This window comes from Heterocephalus glaber, unplaced genomic scaffold, assembly GCF_053883595.1.
Source record: "Heterocephalus glaber isolate CG9 unplaced genomic scaffold, H.glaber_assembly_v1.0 deba00000474, whole genome shotgun sequence".
Classification (NCBI taxonomy): domain Eukaryota; kingdom Metazoa; phylum Chordata; class Mammalia; order Rodentia; family Bathyergidae; genus Heterocephalus; species Heterocephalus glaber.
The window spans coordinates 316,765-328,046 of NW_028258146.1; the positions used below are offsets into that span (position 1 = coordinate 316,765).

The window sequence follows — 11,282 nt, forward strand, 5'->3', positions numbered from 1 at the left end:
AAAGCCTTGTATCTTCTCCATTCATATAAGGCGTTTTTGCTGGAAGTGTGGAGTACATGTCTTTGATCTGTTGAGAAGGTTCTGTTCTACTTCTAGTCTCCTGATAGCTTTTACCATAAACAGCTGTAGAATTTAGTCTAATACTTTTTCTCCAACTAGTGACAGGATCACACGGCTTTTTCCTTTCCTCTGTTAAAATGATGACTTTTGGGTGTGGATCTTCCAATCCTGAACCAACACTGCCATCCCTGTAATGAAACTACTTTCTACATCCTGTCAGATCTGACTTCTAATAGTTTGTTTTGTTAAACAAATTTTTATCTATGTTCATACTTTTTTCTTCTATTATCTTTATCCAGTTTTAATATTAGCACAATGTTGATTTCCTAAAATGAGGGGAGAAGTGTTCTTTCTTTTTTCTGATTTAAATGTTTGATATAATTCATCAGTTAAAATGTATATGAGCCCTGTTGTCATATAGGTCGGTTTTCAAGCTAGGAATATACTTTAATAGGTGCTATTCAAATTTTATATTTCCTCCAGAGTCAGTTTCATTAATTTGTCTTCCAAGGTACTTCTTAGAAGTTGTCAAATTTATTTCAAAAAAGATTTTTGTAATATGCTTTCTAATCCCTTTAAGTTCTGTAAAATCTGTGGTAATGTCTCCTAGATCTTGATATTGTAATTTAAAAAATGTATAATTGATATTGTGTAATAGGAAGAAAAGGTCTAAAGGAGTAGGGGAAATGGGAGGGGTAGGGGAAAGGAAAGAAGGGAAAAGAGAAAATATGAGAAAAGGAAAAAAATGGAAACAAAATCTTTGCAAATAGGGAAGGGTGGAGGGGGTGAAGGGAGGGTAGCGGAAGGGGGAAAAAAAATAAGAACCAAGATAACACATGTAAAGGTACAAGATCCCAATGATGAATGTAACTGTATTTTATAACTAAAATATACCAATAAACTTAATGGAAAAGAAAAACTAGAAGAAGAGTACTGATTATTTGATAGAAACCCAGACACAAAGAAAACAAAAAGCAAAAAATAAAAAAAGAAAGTTTGGTTAATGGAGAAGACAGAAAAAAAGACCTGTCTTATTATTTATCACTATAAATATAAATAAGCCAATCTACCTATCAATAGGGAGAGGATCTCAGTTTGAGATAAAAATAGATTTTAAAAAATTCAAGATTTAGCAATATATTCTTTAGAAAACACACATTTAAAGCCATAAAATACAAAAAGGTTAAAAACAAAATGATAACAAAAATGTATGAGGCAAATATAAACTAAACGTAAAGTCAGGTAAAAAATATTATCATGAATAAAAGTAAATTCAAGATAAAAACATCATACTGGACAAATGATAAACTTTATATATTTGTAAAACTTGTTTGGATTTGTCCATATTTCTACAATTTCTATTGTTCTTTTTTCTCTTCTGGTGCTCCATGATTCTCTCATTTATTTCATTTTCATCTGAATAATTTCTTTAGCCCTTTTTTAAAGCTAAGTCTGGTAGAGACAAATTATTTTAGTTTCCATTAATCTGAGAACATCTGGATTTTCTCTTCATTCCTGAAGGTTAGTTTCACTAGATATGCAATTCATGGTTGACAGTTCTTTTCTTTCAAATGGGAAGCAGTTGAAAAAATATTCCATTTCTTTTTTTCTACGTGGTTGGTGCTGGGGATGGAACTCAGGATCTTAAACATGATGCTAGGACAATACTTTACCACTGAGCTACAATTTCTTTTTTGACTTCATGATTTTACACGGGAAACATACAGTTATTCAAATTGGTATTACCCTGTAGATCAGTGGTGGCAATCCTATGGCACACATGTTATTGTGCTTTTCTTTTCTTTTCTCTTTTTTTGGTACCAGGGATTGAACTCAGGTCCTTGCGCTTGTGGGGAAGTGGCGGAACCACTGAGCTAAATCCCCAACCCTGTGTTTTTCTTTTAAGACAAAAGATGTTAATGTAGAGTTGTTTTTTCTAAACTGAAACCTCAGTATTCAGGTTGAATTGCAGTATTGGCACTTTGCAATAAATAAGTGGGGTTTGAGTTCCAGTTTGGCACTTGGTCTCTAAAATGTTCGCCATTGTTGCTATAGATAATGTTAGACTTCTCTTCACATTTTTCTCAGATATTTTCATTGTCTTTTCTTTGTAGCATTTTAATTATGACGTATCTTAGGACAGATTTATTTGTTTATTTTATTTGGGGTTTGTTCATCTTCTTGCAAATGAAAGTTTGTATCTTTCACCAAATTTAGGAAGTTATCTACTATCATTTATTTAAATAGTTTTGATACTAATTTCTTTTTCCTCTAGTTTTGAGATTATGATGTTGAGCTTGCTAGATCTTATGTTACTGTCCCATTGAGCCCGCCTGATCCACCTTTGAGTTAGTAATATAAGTGTCACCATGATGTTTTTAGGATCTCCTACGATCTTTCTCAACCAAATCCATTCTCCTTTTCCTAAGTATTTTACACATATAGGACTTCTCAATTCAGAGTAGGCACATTTTAAGGACCCAATATTCACATATGGCTACTTGTTACCACAGTGGACAACATGTATCTGTTCTCACTGATCACATCTATTGACAGTAGAAATAAAAAAGAGAAAGAAAGCTAAAATTTCTTATTTCTGAATATTAAAACAAAAAGGAAAATGTAATACTAAATAAATTTTGAGTTGAAGAGAAAATAATGAGAGAAATTTGGAAATACCTAGACTTGAATCACAATTAGAAAATTCATTCAAAATTGTAGGATGCAGAAAGTACTTAGAGGAAAATGTATTATTTCAAATACATTTAAGAAAAATTGGAAATCATGAGCTAATGAGTTCATGCAAGGAGTTAAAAAGAGGAACAAACTAAGCCAAAAGAACAAGAAAGATAGAAGTAAAGTAAGTCCCAATTTACGAACATTCAAGTTGCAAACTTTCTCAGATACCTATAAGATTCACTTTGTCAGACTTATGAATGAATCTAACTTATGAATGTTCTCTCTGAATGGAACCCATTCATAAATGGGGACTTACTCTAACAAATAGTCCAAATCAATGAAATAAAGTACATAAAAATCAATGGAGAAGATTATCAAAAGCAAATGCTGGTTCAATAGATAGGTTAAGAAAATATGAGATATGATTTTTAAAACCACAGTATATATTTGAATAAAAAATGTATTACAGGGCTGGGTATTTAGTTCAGTGGTTTTGCCACCTGCTGCACAAGCATAAGGACCTGAGTTCGATCCCCGGTATCCAAAATAAAAATGTATAACAGTGAAAGACACATTGCCATTAAGTCCCCTCAAAATACTCCTCCTCACCTCAAATTCACTGAATAACAATCAACTGAATTTAACCTATATCATGATAAAGTACAACTTAACATCAGAAAATCTAGCTATGAAATTTGCTACCTTGATCGGCCCTATTTTTATTTTTTAATTTTTTTATGGTGATGGGATCAAGTCCAGGGCTGAGGCATGCTAGACAATTCTCCTACTACTGAGCTACATCCCCAGAATCGAGAGCCATTTTAAATAATTCTTGGAGAAAAATCATTTCATAATTAAGTTATGGTTAGGGGTGTCTGAGGCCTAATGTCTTCCTGTTGTGTGGGCTGGCTATGGCATGAGGAAACATAACTCATGTGCCTCTGGTCACAGCTGAGGACTCAATGGTCTTGTGATGCTGTGACACTCCAGGGCAAGTTACATTAGCTGAAGACATCCTGGTTCTTTGAGAACTAAGTAGCAATTAAAAAAAAAAAGAGAAAGGTTTCACCTGGGGGAAGGACAAATTCCTTATTAGCCTGCTATCTCATCCCACCTATTGTTGTAAGAATGCTTTTCCCATCTCACCATCCTGGTCAACTTAGGATCCTCATGAACCTAAGATCCTCATCAACGTAAGATTCTCATCAACATAAGATTACTGCTGCCCTCTGAGTCATCTGATACTCCCTCTGATTATTATGTGCACCCAATAAATAGTGGCTAGCTTGGAGTGTTTTTGTCTTTGCCCACTCTGGCATTGACCTCCGAGCCCCCATGTACTTTGAAAGTGTGTCTCTTTGTCTTTTTTCTTTATTTCTCGCTGCACACCTCTCTTGGCAGATCCAAGGACTGACTGGCCTCTTATATCCCAGCCCATCATTAATGAACTCTAAAGGAGAAAAGTCAAATGATAAACTCAGTCGTAACAAAATCATTTGTTATGGCTTATATCTAAAAGTCCCTCTCAAAGCCTCATGTGCTCATAGGTGGGGTTTCGGAGGAAGCTGGATCATGGGTATGTACTATTGGATTAAAGGTGTGATAACTGCATCAATCCACTGATTGGTTTAGCATAGTTCTGAGTGTGGATATTGGGAAGTTCCACATTGGGAGTGGGGACGCCAATCAAAATAGGCTTGTAGCCTGGATGAAATATAAAGGGAAAGAAGGAAGGTAGGCTCACTGCTTTCTGCCTGCCTTGCCAAGGACTGTCTCTTCTCTGTTATGCTCCTTGCCATGCTGCCACGCCTTGGAGTCAGCAAACTATGGAATGAATCTTTTGCAAACTATGAGCTAAAATAAACCTTTCCTCCTTTAACTTGTGGGTGTCAGGTATTTTGTTCAAGCAATGAGAAAGTAACTAAGACATCATTTATAAAGAGCTCAAGATCTATTAATGATTAGGTGTTTTAAAAAGCCTCAATTTACTTGCTTAATTGGATAACATCTATATACCAAAAATCCAGAGAAAATGTGAATTTAACCAAAGATCTTAGGAGCATCCTCTTTAAATTGCTATTATTTAATATAGTAGAAGAGAACTTGTCCCATACAGTAACAACAACAACAACAACAACAACACACACACACACAAACAGGGTAAGAGCTAGAAGAGGATAGAAGCCTGAAAGAAAGGAGACGATTTGTGAATGACAATTAGTCGACAGTCAGTACAAACAGTAAAAAAAGAAAAAGAAACTAGACTCTCAAGCCATGTGACCAGGTTTGGAATTTAAAATCTTGGCTCTGCTGCTTGTAGTTTGACCTCAAGTATGTTATTTAACCTCTCTGTACCTGAGTTTCTCTAATCTGTAAAGCAGAAACAATGAAGAATATCTACTTCATAGGATGATTGAGATTAAATGAGTTATGTATACGAGGATTAAATGAACTCATATAAAATGAACTCATAATATATGCATTTTATTTTTTTTACCTATTCCTGGTGATGTGTCTTGAGATTATTATCTACTTAGAGAATCTAAAAGAATCAACAAATCATTAAAACTATAAAGCTTAGCAAAGTTTCCATACTGAAGGTCAGTTTACTAATAATGTCAATAATATTCCTCTGTATACCATCAGCAATAGAAAGTAATATACCACTTGCAGTATGTGTTAAGCTAACTAGTGGATACACAGACATTTATTTTACTAATTAAGCTTTATGAATTCTTTTGGATGTGTGATATTTATAGCATAATAAAAATTTAAAATACCAATCCAAGCTCAACAGAAAATATCTAGCAGCTGATCTAATAAAGGAATACAGAGGACAACACAAATATTTATTAGGTGCTTGATTTGGATACATTGGTCAAAGCAAAAGAGATATTTGGAGTCAAGATAGTGAGACAGTAAACAAATAAACACATAAATAAATATGTAATATCAAGTGAATATAAATATCATAAAGAAATTATAAGGCTGGTAAAGGAGATAGTGAATGATATTGCAGGGCTTCTATTTTTATAGGGTGTTGAGGGAAGACACTAGTGTTAAAGATGACATTTAAGAAAAGATTTGATGGAGGTGAAGGAATAAGCTATGTAGATATCTGAGGTCATAACTTGGCAGGAGGAGTAGGAAGAAGGATGGTAAAGATTGAAATATGGAGGTACAAAAGATAAGAGGTAGGGTGTAGGAGAGAATGATATGAGGTTGGAGACTCATCAATAGAGCAATAATTTTCAAGCTCCTTTGACCATGACCAGAAGGACACACACACACACACACACACACACACACACACACACACACACCACACTTTACACTGTAATCAAGTATATACATACAAATGACAGGAACAATTTTTTGAAGACCATCCTTATTCTTGATACACCTAATTCAATCTCTCTTTTTTCTACTTTTCTGTTCTATTTCATTTTCTTTCATGTTAGCAAATACTGTACTAGTCATTTGGCACTAAATGGGTTACATAAACTCCTAATTAGTGTAGACTTTAGATCTCATTCTGCAAAGGAAAGCCAAAATTTTTAAGCATAGGAGAGGAACAATCTAACTTGCTTTATCTTTTAATTTACCTCGTATTTTTAAAATTTATGGAAAATTTCAAACGTACACAAAAGGTGAGAACAAAGCACAATAAATTCTCATATATCTAAGTCAGTGTCAACATTTATTGACAATTTCCCATTTCTGTTCCATCTATTCTCCACACATTTTTAATAAACTATTAGATGACTGAGGGCTGTGCAAATTTTTTGGCAGTGGGGGCAGGAGGAGAAGTCCAGCTGGAAGAATGTCCTGTGAGGCTTCTCTCTTGGTCGTTGAACCTAAAATTGTAGAGGTCTTAGCATTCTTTAGAAATCCTATTACAAGGATGGCATGATTGTTGTTTTCTTTCTATACAGGAACATCTTTGTGAATGCCCAGAGCAATCTGGCCAGAAAAAGCCCTTAGAAAGACAGAGTCTAGAGCATAGGTCTGAAGATCTCATAGGTAGTTTGAATCCAGGTACAGCTTTGTCACCTTAGGAGTATACAGTTGTTGGTTGAGGCTGATGAAAGCCTGGAACTATCTAAATATCAGAATACACACTCTCTCACCATCTCATTCTGGAAACGACAAAGATAATATATATATCTGTCTTCATTCTCGTCCCAGTAGAATTGAGTTGAGCTACACCCTGATGGGCCTATTATGGAGTGAGATGCAGAGTGTATCCCCAAGGAGCTGAAGAAACTGCATCTGGAGAAATTAATCACCAAGGGATTTGGAGAACTATGATGGATATGCAAGTGGCTAGGAAACAGAATATAACAAATAGGATATAACTTTTTGTTTTGTTTGTTTTTTTTACAAAGATACGTAAACATTCTACTAAGAGCTCCACTGCTCCATGAATTCAGTACTTTGGTGATAACAACCCAGAGGGCTATCAAAGGACAATGTATTCTGAGCTACAGGTGCAGAGGGATGGGAACCCCTGTAGAATGGGCCAGCTGATGTGCGTGGAGCAGCCAAAAAGTGAAAGCCTAGTCATCCGCCAGGATTCCTGGATAAAAGTGTGGGATTATTGTGTTAGGCTCTTTGAAGGAGCGCTACAGCCTGGCTTAGTCTATGGAGAAAGATCAATGGGAAAACCATCGGGAGTGATCTCTGTAGACTTCCCTTCTCCCCTAAAGCACTAAACAGTCCTTCATGGTTTATTAATTGCTCCCAATGGTTCCTTCCGTCTTCGTCCGGACAGCTAATGTTAACTCGTCCTTTCAGAAGCACGCAATGGCTTGTTTCTGCGGGCAGAACTACAGCATCTGGAGGTTTCTGAGGTTCCAGGAGAGTATGGATTTCGCGGGTCCTCAGCCAGTTGAGTCCAGCAACCCGGCTGAGCCGGACTACATTTCCCAGGAGGCTTGGCGCTCACTTCCGCCCCCTCCCCATCCGGGGCGAGTCTGTGTTCTCGATAGTCTGTTCTGCGGAGACCCCTCTGGTGTCTAGGCTCAGGAGGAGCAGACGCTGGTTGGGAGTGTGTCCACCATTGTCAGACTTGGGGGTCCAGCTGTCGCCCGTTGTGTCTCTCCTTCCTCTCGCCTGTCGGACCCTAATCCGTGCGCTGCACTTGGGTTGGTGTCCGTCTGGGCTCGGCCACTTTGATCCGCCCCAGGAGTGTGTCTCCCGGTTTTTTCTGTGTGTGCGCGTATTTAATATCTGTTACCTTCAATTCCTTTGCTTGGAAACGAGCTAAGGGCCCGCAGAGCCCGAATCGCCTGGCTGGAACGTAGGCCCACGGCTCCCAGAGCGCTGGCGGGTCTGACTTCAGTGCGCTCGCGCCCATGTCTCTACAATCTACAGTGTTAACGCGGGAGGGGGGTAGTTGTAGATCAGTTCATCTTCTTTTGGAGAAAGCCGCATTGCTCTGTACTGTGACTAGCAGTTTCCTGGACTCTGTACCTCACGTTCTTTATCTGTAAACGTGGTTTATTGGCATCTTCTTTTAAGTAGTAGTTGTGAGGATTTAATAGAATTTTGATATGAAAGTTGACACAAGACTAGGCAGCAAGTAAAGGCTCAGTCAGTAGTAGCTATTATTAATAGGCGCCCAGGCTCACTCCCTCCCTGCGCGCTCACGGGAGGCGCGCCAGAGCATGGTCGCTGCTAACCACTGGGACCAGGCGTCCAAGCCCAACGCCGCCCTGCTACTGCTGAAGCACCTTGTGGGCTCCGGCGTGATCTCTCAGGAGATGTTAAACATATCGAAGAAAACAGCTCCTTGCTTTGTGAACTTCTCCAGACTACAGCAAACCACAAATATTCAAGCTGAAATCTACCAGAAAAGCCTGGAAATTGAACTTCTGGAACTAGAAAAAGAAACAGCAGATACTGTTCATCCTTCCTATTTGGCTGAGAAGTGTCACACCCTGCAAAGCATGAACAGTCATCTGGAAGCAGTGCTAAAAAAGAAGAGGTCCTTCAGGCAAAGGCTGTTGAAACCCATGTGGCAGGAAAACTTACCTATGGAAGTGGTATATCACAGATACATAGTACATTTGCTATAGTTGGCTGTGACTTTTATTGAGAAATTGGAAACCTATCTTGAAACGATTAGAAATATCTCTCATTTAGATGAAAATATAAAGAAAATGAACAAGGCTTTAGCCAAGATGGATATTTTGGTGAATGAGACAGAGGAACTGGCAGAGAATATACTCAAGTGGCGAGAACAACAAAAGGAAGCCTCTTCTCAGATCCCCAAAATGTTAGGATGAAGAAAATTATGCTCATAAATATGACATAGTTATGAAGTCTGTTTCTGGTTGATTGTCACTTGGGTATATAGGCTTTGCTGCTACCAGTACTGAAAGAGCCCAGTTTGTATTGGAGTACCAAGATTCCAGGATTCGTTCATTAGGACCAAATTTACTTTTCCTTTGTTTTTCATATGTTCTTAATGTACTTTTCAGAAAGCTAATACAAATAAAATATAGCTGAATTGATAAACATAAATGAGTTAACCATTCCTCAAGTAGCAAATTCTTTATTATGTCTTTTTTAAAAAAAGTCATCTTTCTGAATTGTCTTCTTGAATCTGAAAATGTCTATGGAAGTTATTCCTATGGAATTGTCATGGTGTTCAGGAAAGAATAACATAGCAGGCCTGTTCTTGCAAAGGCCTACTGATAAGTCTGGTCCTTGGCTGACCCTTCTGGGTGCTCAGCTGTCAGGAGAGCTCCCTCCACTCTCACTAACAGGAGTGGCTTAGTGTGACCCAGCTGTTTGTGTAATGTGGCTTATGCTGAACACTTGCTTTCCTTGTGGGAGTTGAGAATTTTGATACATGCCAGTTAAAAGGATCTGTTGTGACTAGTCCCTAGTAAAACTCTGGGGCTGTATCTCCAACAAGTTTCCCTCGTAGGTAACATTTCATGAATGTGGTCACAGTTCAGTTGCTAGAGGTGTGAGGCATGACTTGTGTGATTCCACTGGCCAAAGGACTTGTGCCTGGTTTTCCCCAGACTTTGGCCCATGAACCTTTTCTCTTTGCTCTTTTGATTTATGTGTGTGTGTGTGTGTGTGTGTGTGTGTGTTCGTGTGTTTGTGGTGCTAGATCAAACCCAGGACCTTGTGATGTGAAGCACCTGCTCTACCACTGTGCTACAGCCCAGCCCTTGCCTTGTGTGTTGTGGTGTAATAGACCACGATTATGAGTATGGTGATGTGCTGAGGCCTGTGAATCCTCATAGCAAGCCATGTTCTTGTACTCCCTAATGCACTGTTCAATTTCTGAGGGTGTTCACTGGCAGCCTTAGGAACAGGCAAAGAAGAAAAGGAGATCAAGGAAAAGAAACAACACATTATAGTAAATTTGTTACTACTTATCTTGTAAAATGCTCAGACATTTCACCTGACTTATTGTTCATATGATAGTTCATAGAATACTGGTCATGTGCTACTAACAAAGATATATTGATTTGTATCACAGCTATAACTACTTCTGGCTTATTTTGTTTTCAGACCAAGGATTTGGTTTTGCTTTAAAATGTGTGTATTGGTATTTTTATACTGTTGCATTTGCTGCATCACAGAGGTCAACTGAGCTTTGTTCATCACACTCCTTAGCAAGAAGAGTTCACATAATAGATGAGTAAAATAGGTATTATTTACTGAATATCCCTGAAATAAGTGCTTGTAGGTTTATTTTTGGTACTGAGGATTGAACTCAGGACCTTGTGCTTGCAAGGCAGGTGCCGGAACCACTGAGCTAAATCCTCAGCCCTAACATATATATTCTTTTTTTTTTTGTATTAAATTCTTTTATTGGTACATTGTAGGTATACAACACAATTACATTTCTCACTGGGAATTGTACCTTTACATAATGCATCTTGGTTCTTATTTTTTCCCCATTCCTAGCCCTCCCTTCACGCCCTTCACCCTTCCCTATTTACAAAGACTTTATTTCCATTTTTTCCATTTCTCATCATTTTTTCCTTTCCCTTCTTTCCTTTCCCCTGTGCCTCCCACTATCCCTACCCCTTTGGATCTTTTATTCCTATTTTACATTATCGATTATTCATTCTAATCATTGGTACATTTTAGGTATACAATATAATGACATTCATCATTGGAAATTTGCACCTTTACATAGTCTCTCTTGGTTCTTATTTTTCACCCTTGCCCAGCCCTCCCTTCAACCCCTCCATTCCTCCCTATTTACAAAGATTTTGTTCCTATTTTTCCATTTTCTCATATTAACCCCATTCCCTTCTATCCTTTCCCCTAGCCCTCCCACTTCCTTCCCCTTTGCCCCTTTTCTTCCTATTTCACATTACCTATTATACATTTCATCCTTATTTACACTTTCAGTTTCTCACACCAGAGAAACTATTCGGTATTTACACATGTGTCCTATTTATTTCACTTAAGAGTATTGCCTCAATGTGCATCCACTTAGCTATAAATGTCTCTAATTTCTCATTTTTTATGGCTGAGTAGTACTCCATTTTATAAAAAACCCACAT

General features: G+C 37.7%; 1 pseudogene; it reads left to right on the forward strand.

Moving 5' to 3' along the window:
• Positions 1-7,693: 7,693 nt before the first annotated feature.
• On the forward strand, positions 7,694-9,366 carry LOC101701012 (HAUS augmin-like complex subunit 2 pseudogene; annotated as a pseudogene).
• The last annotated feature ends 1,916 nt before the right edge of the window (positions 9,367-11,282 follow it).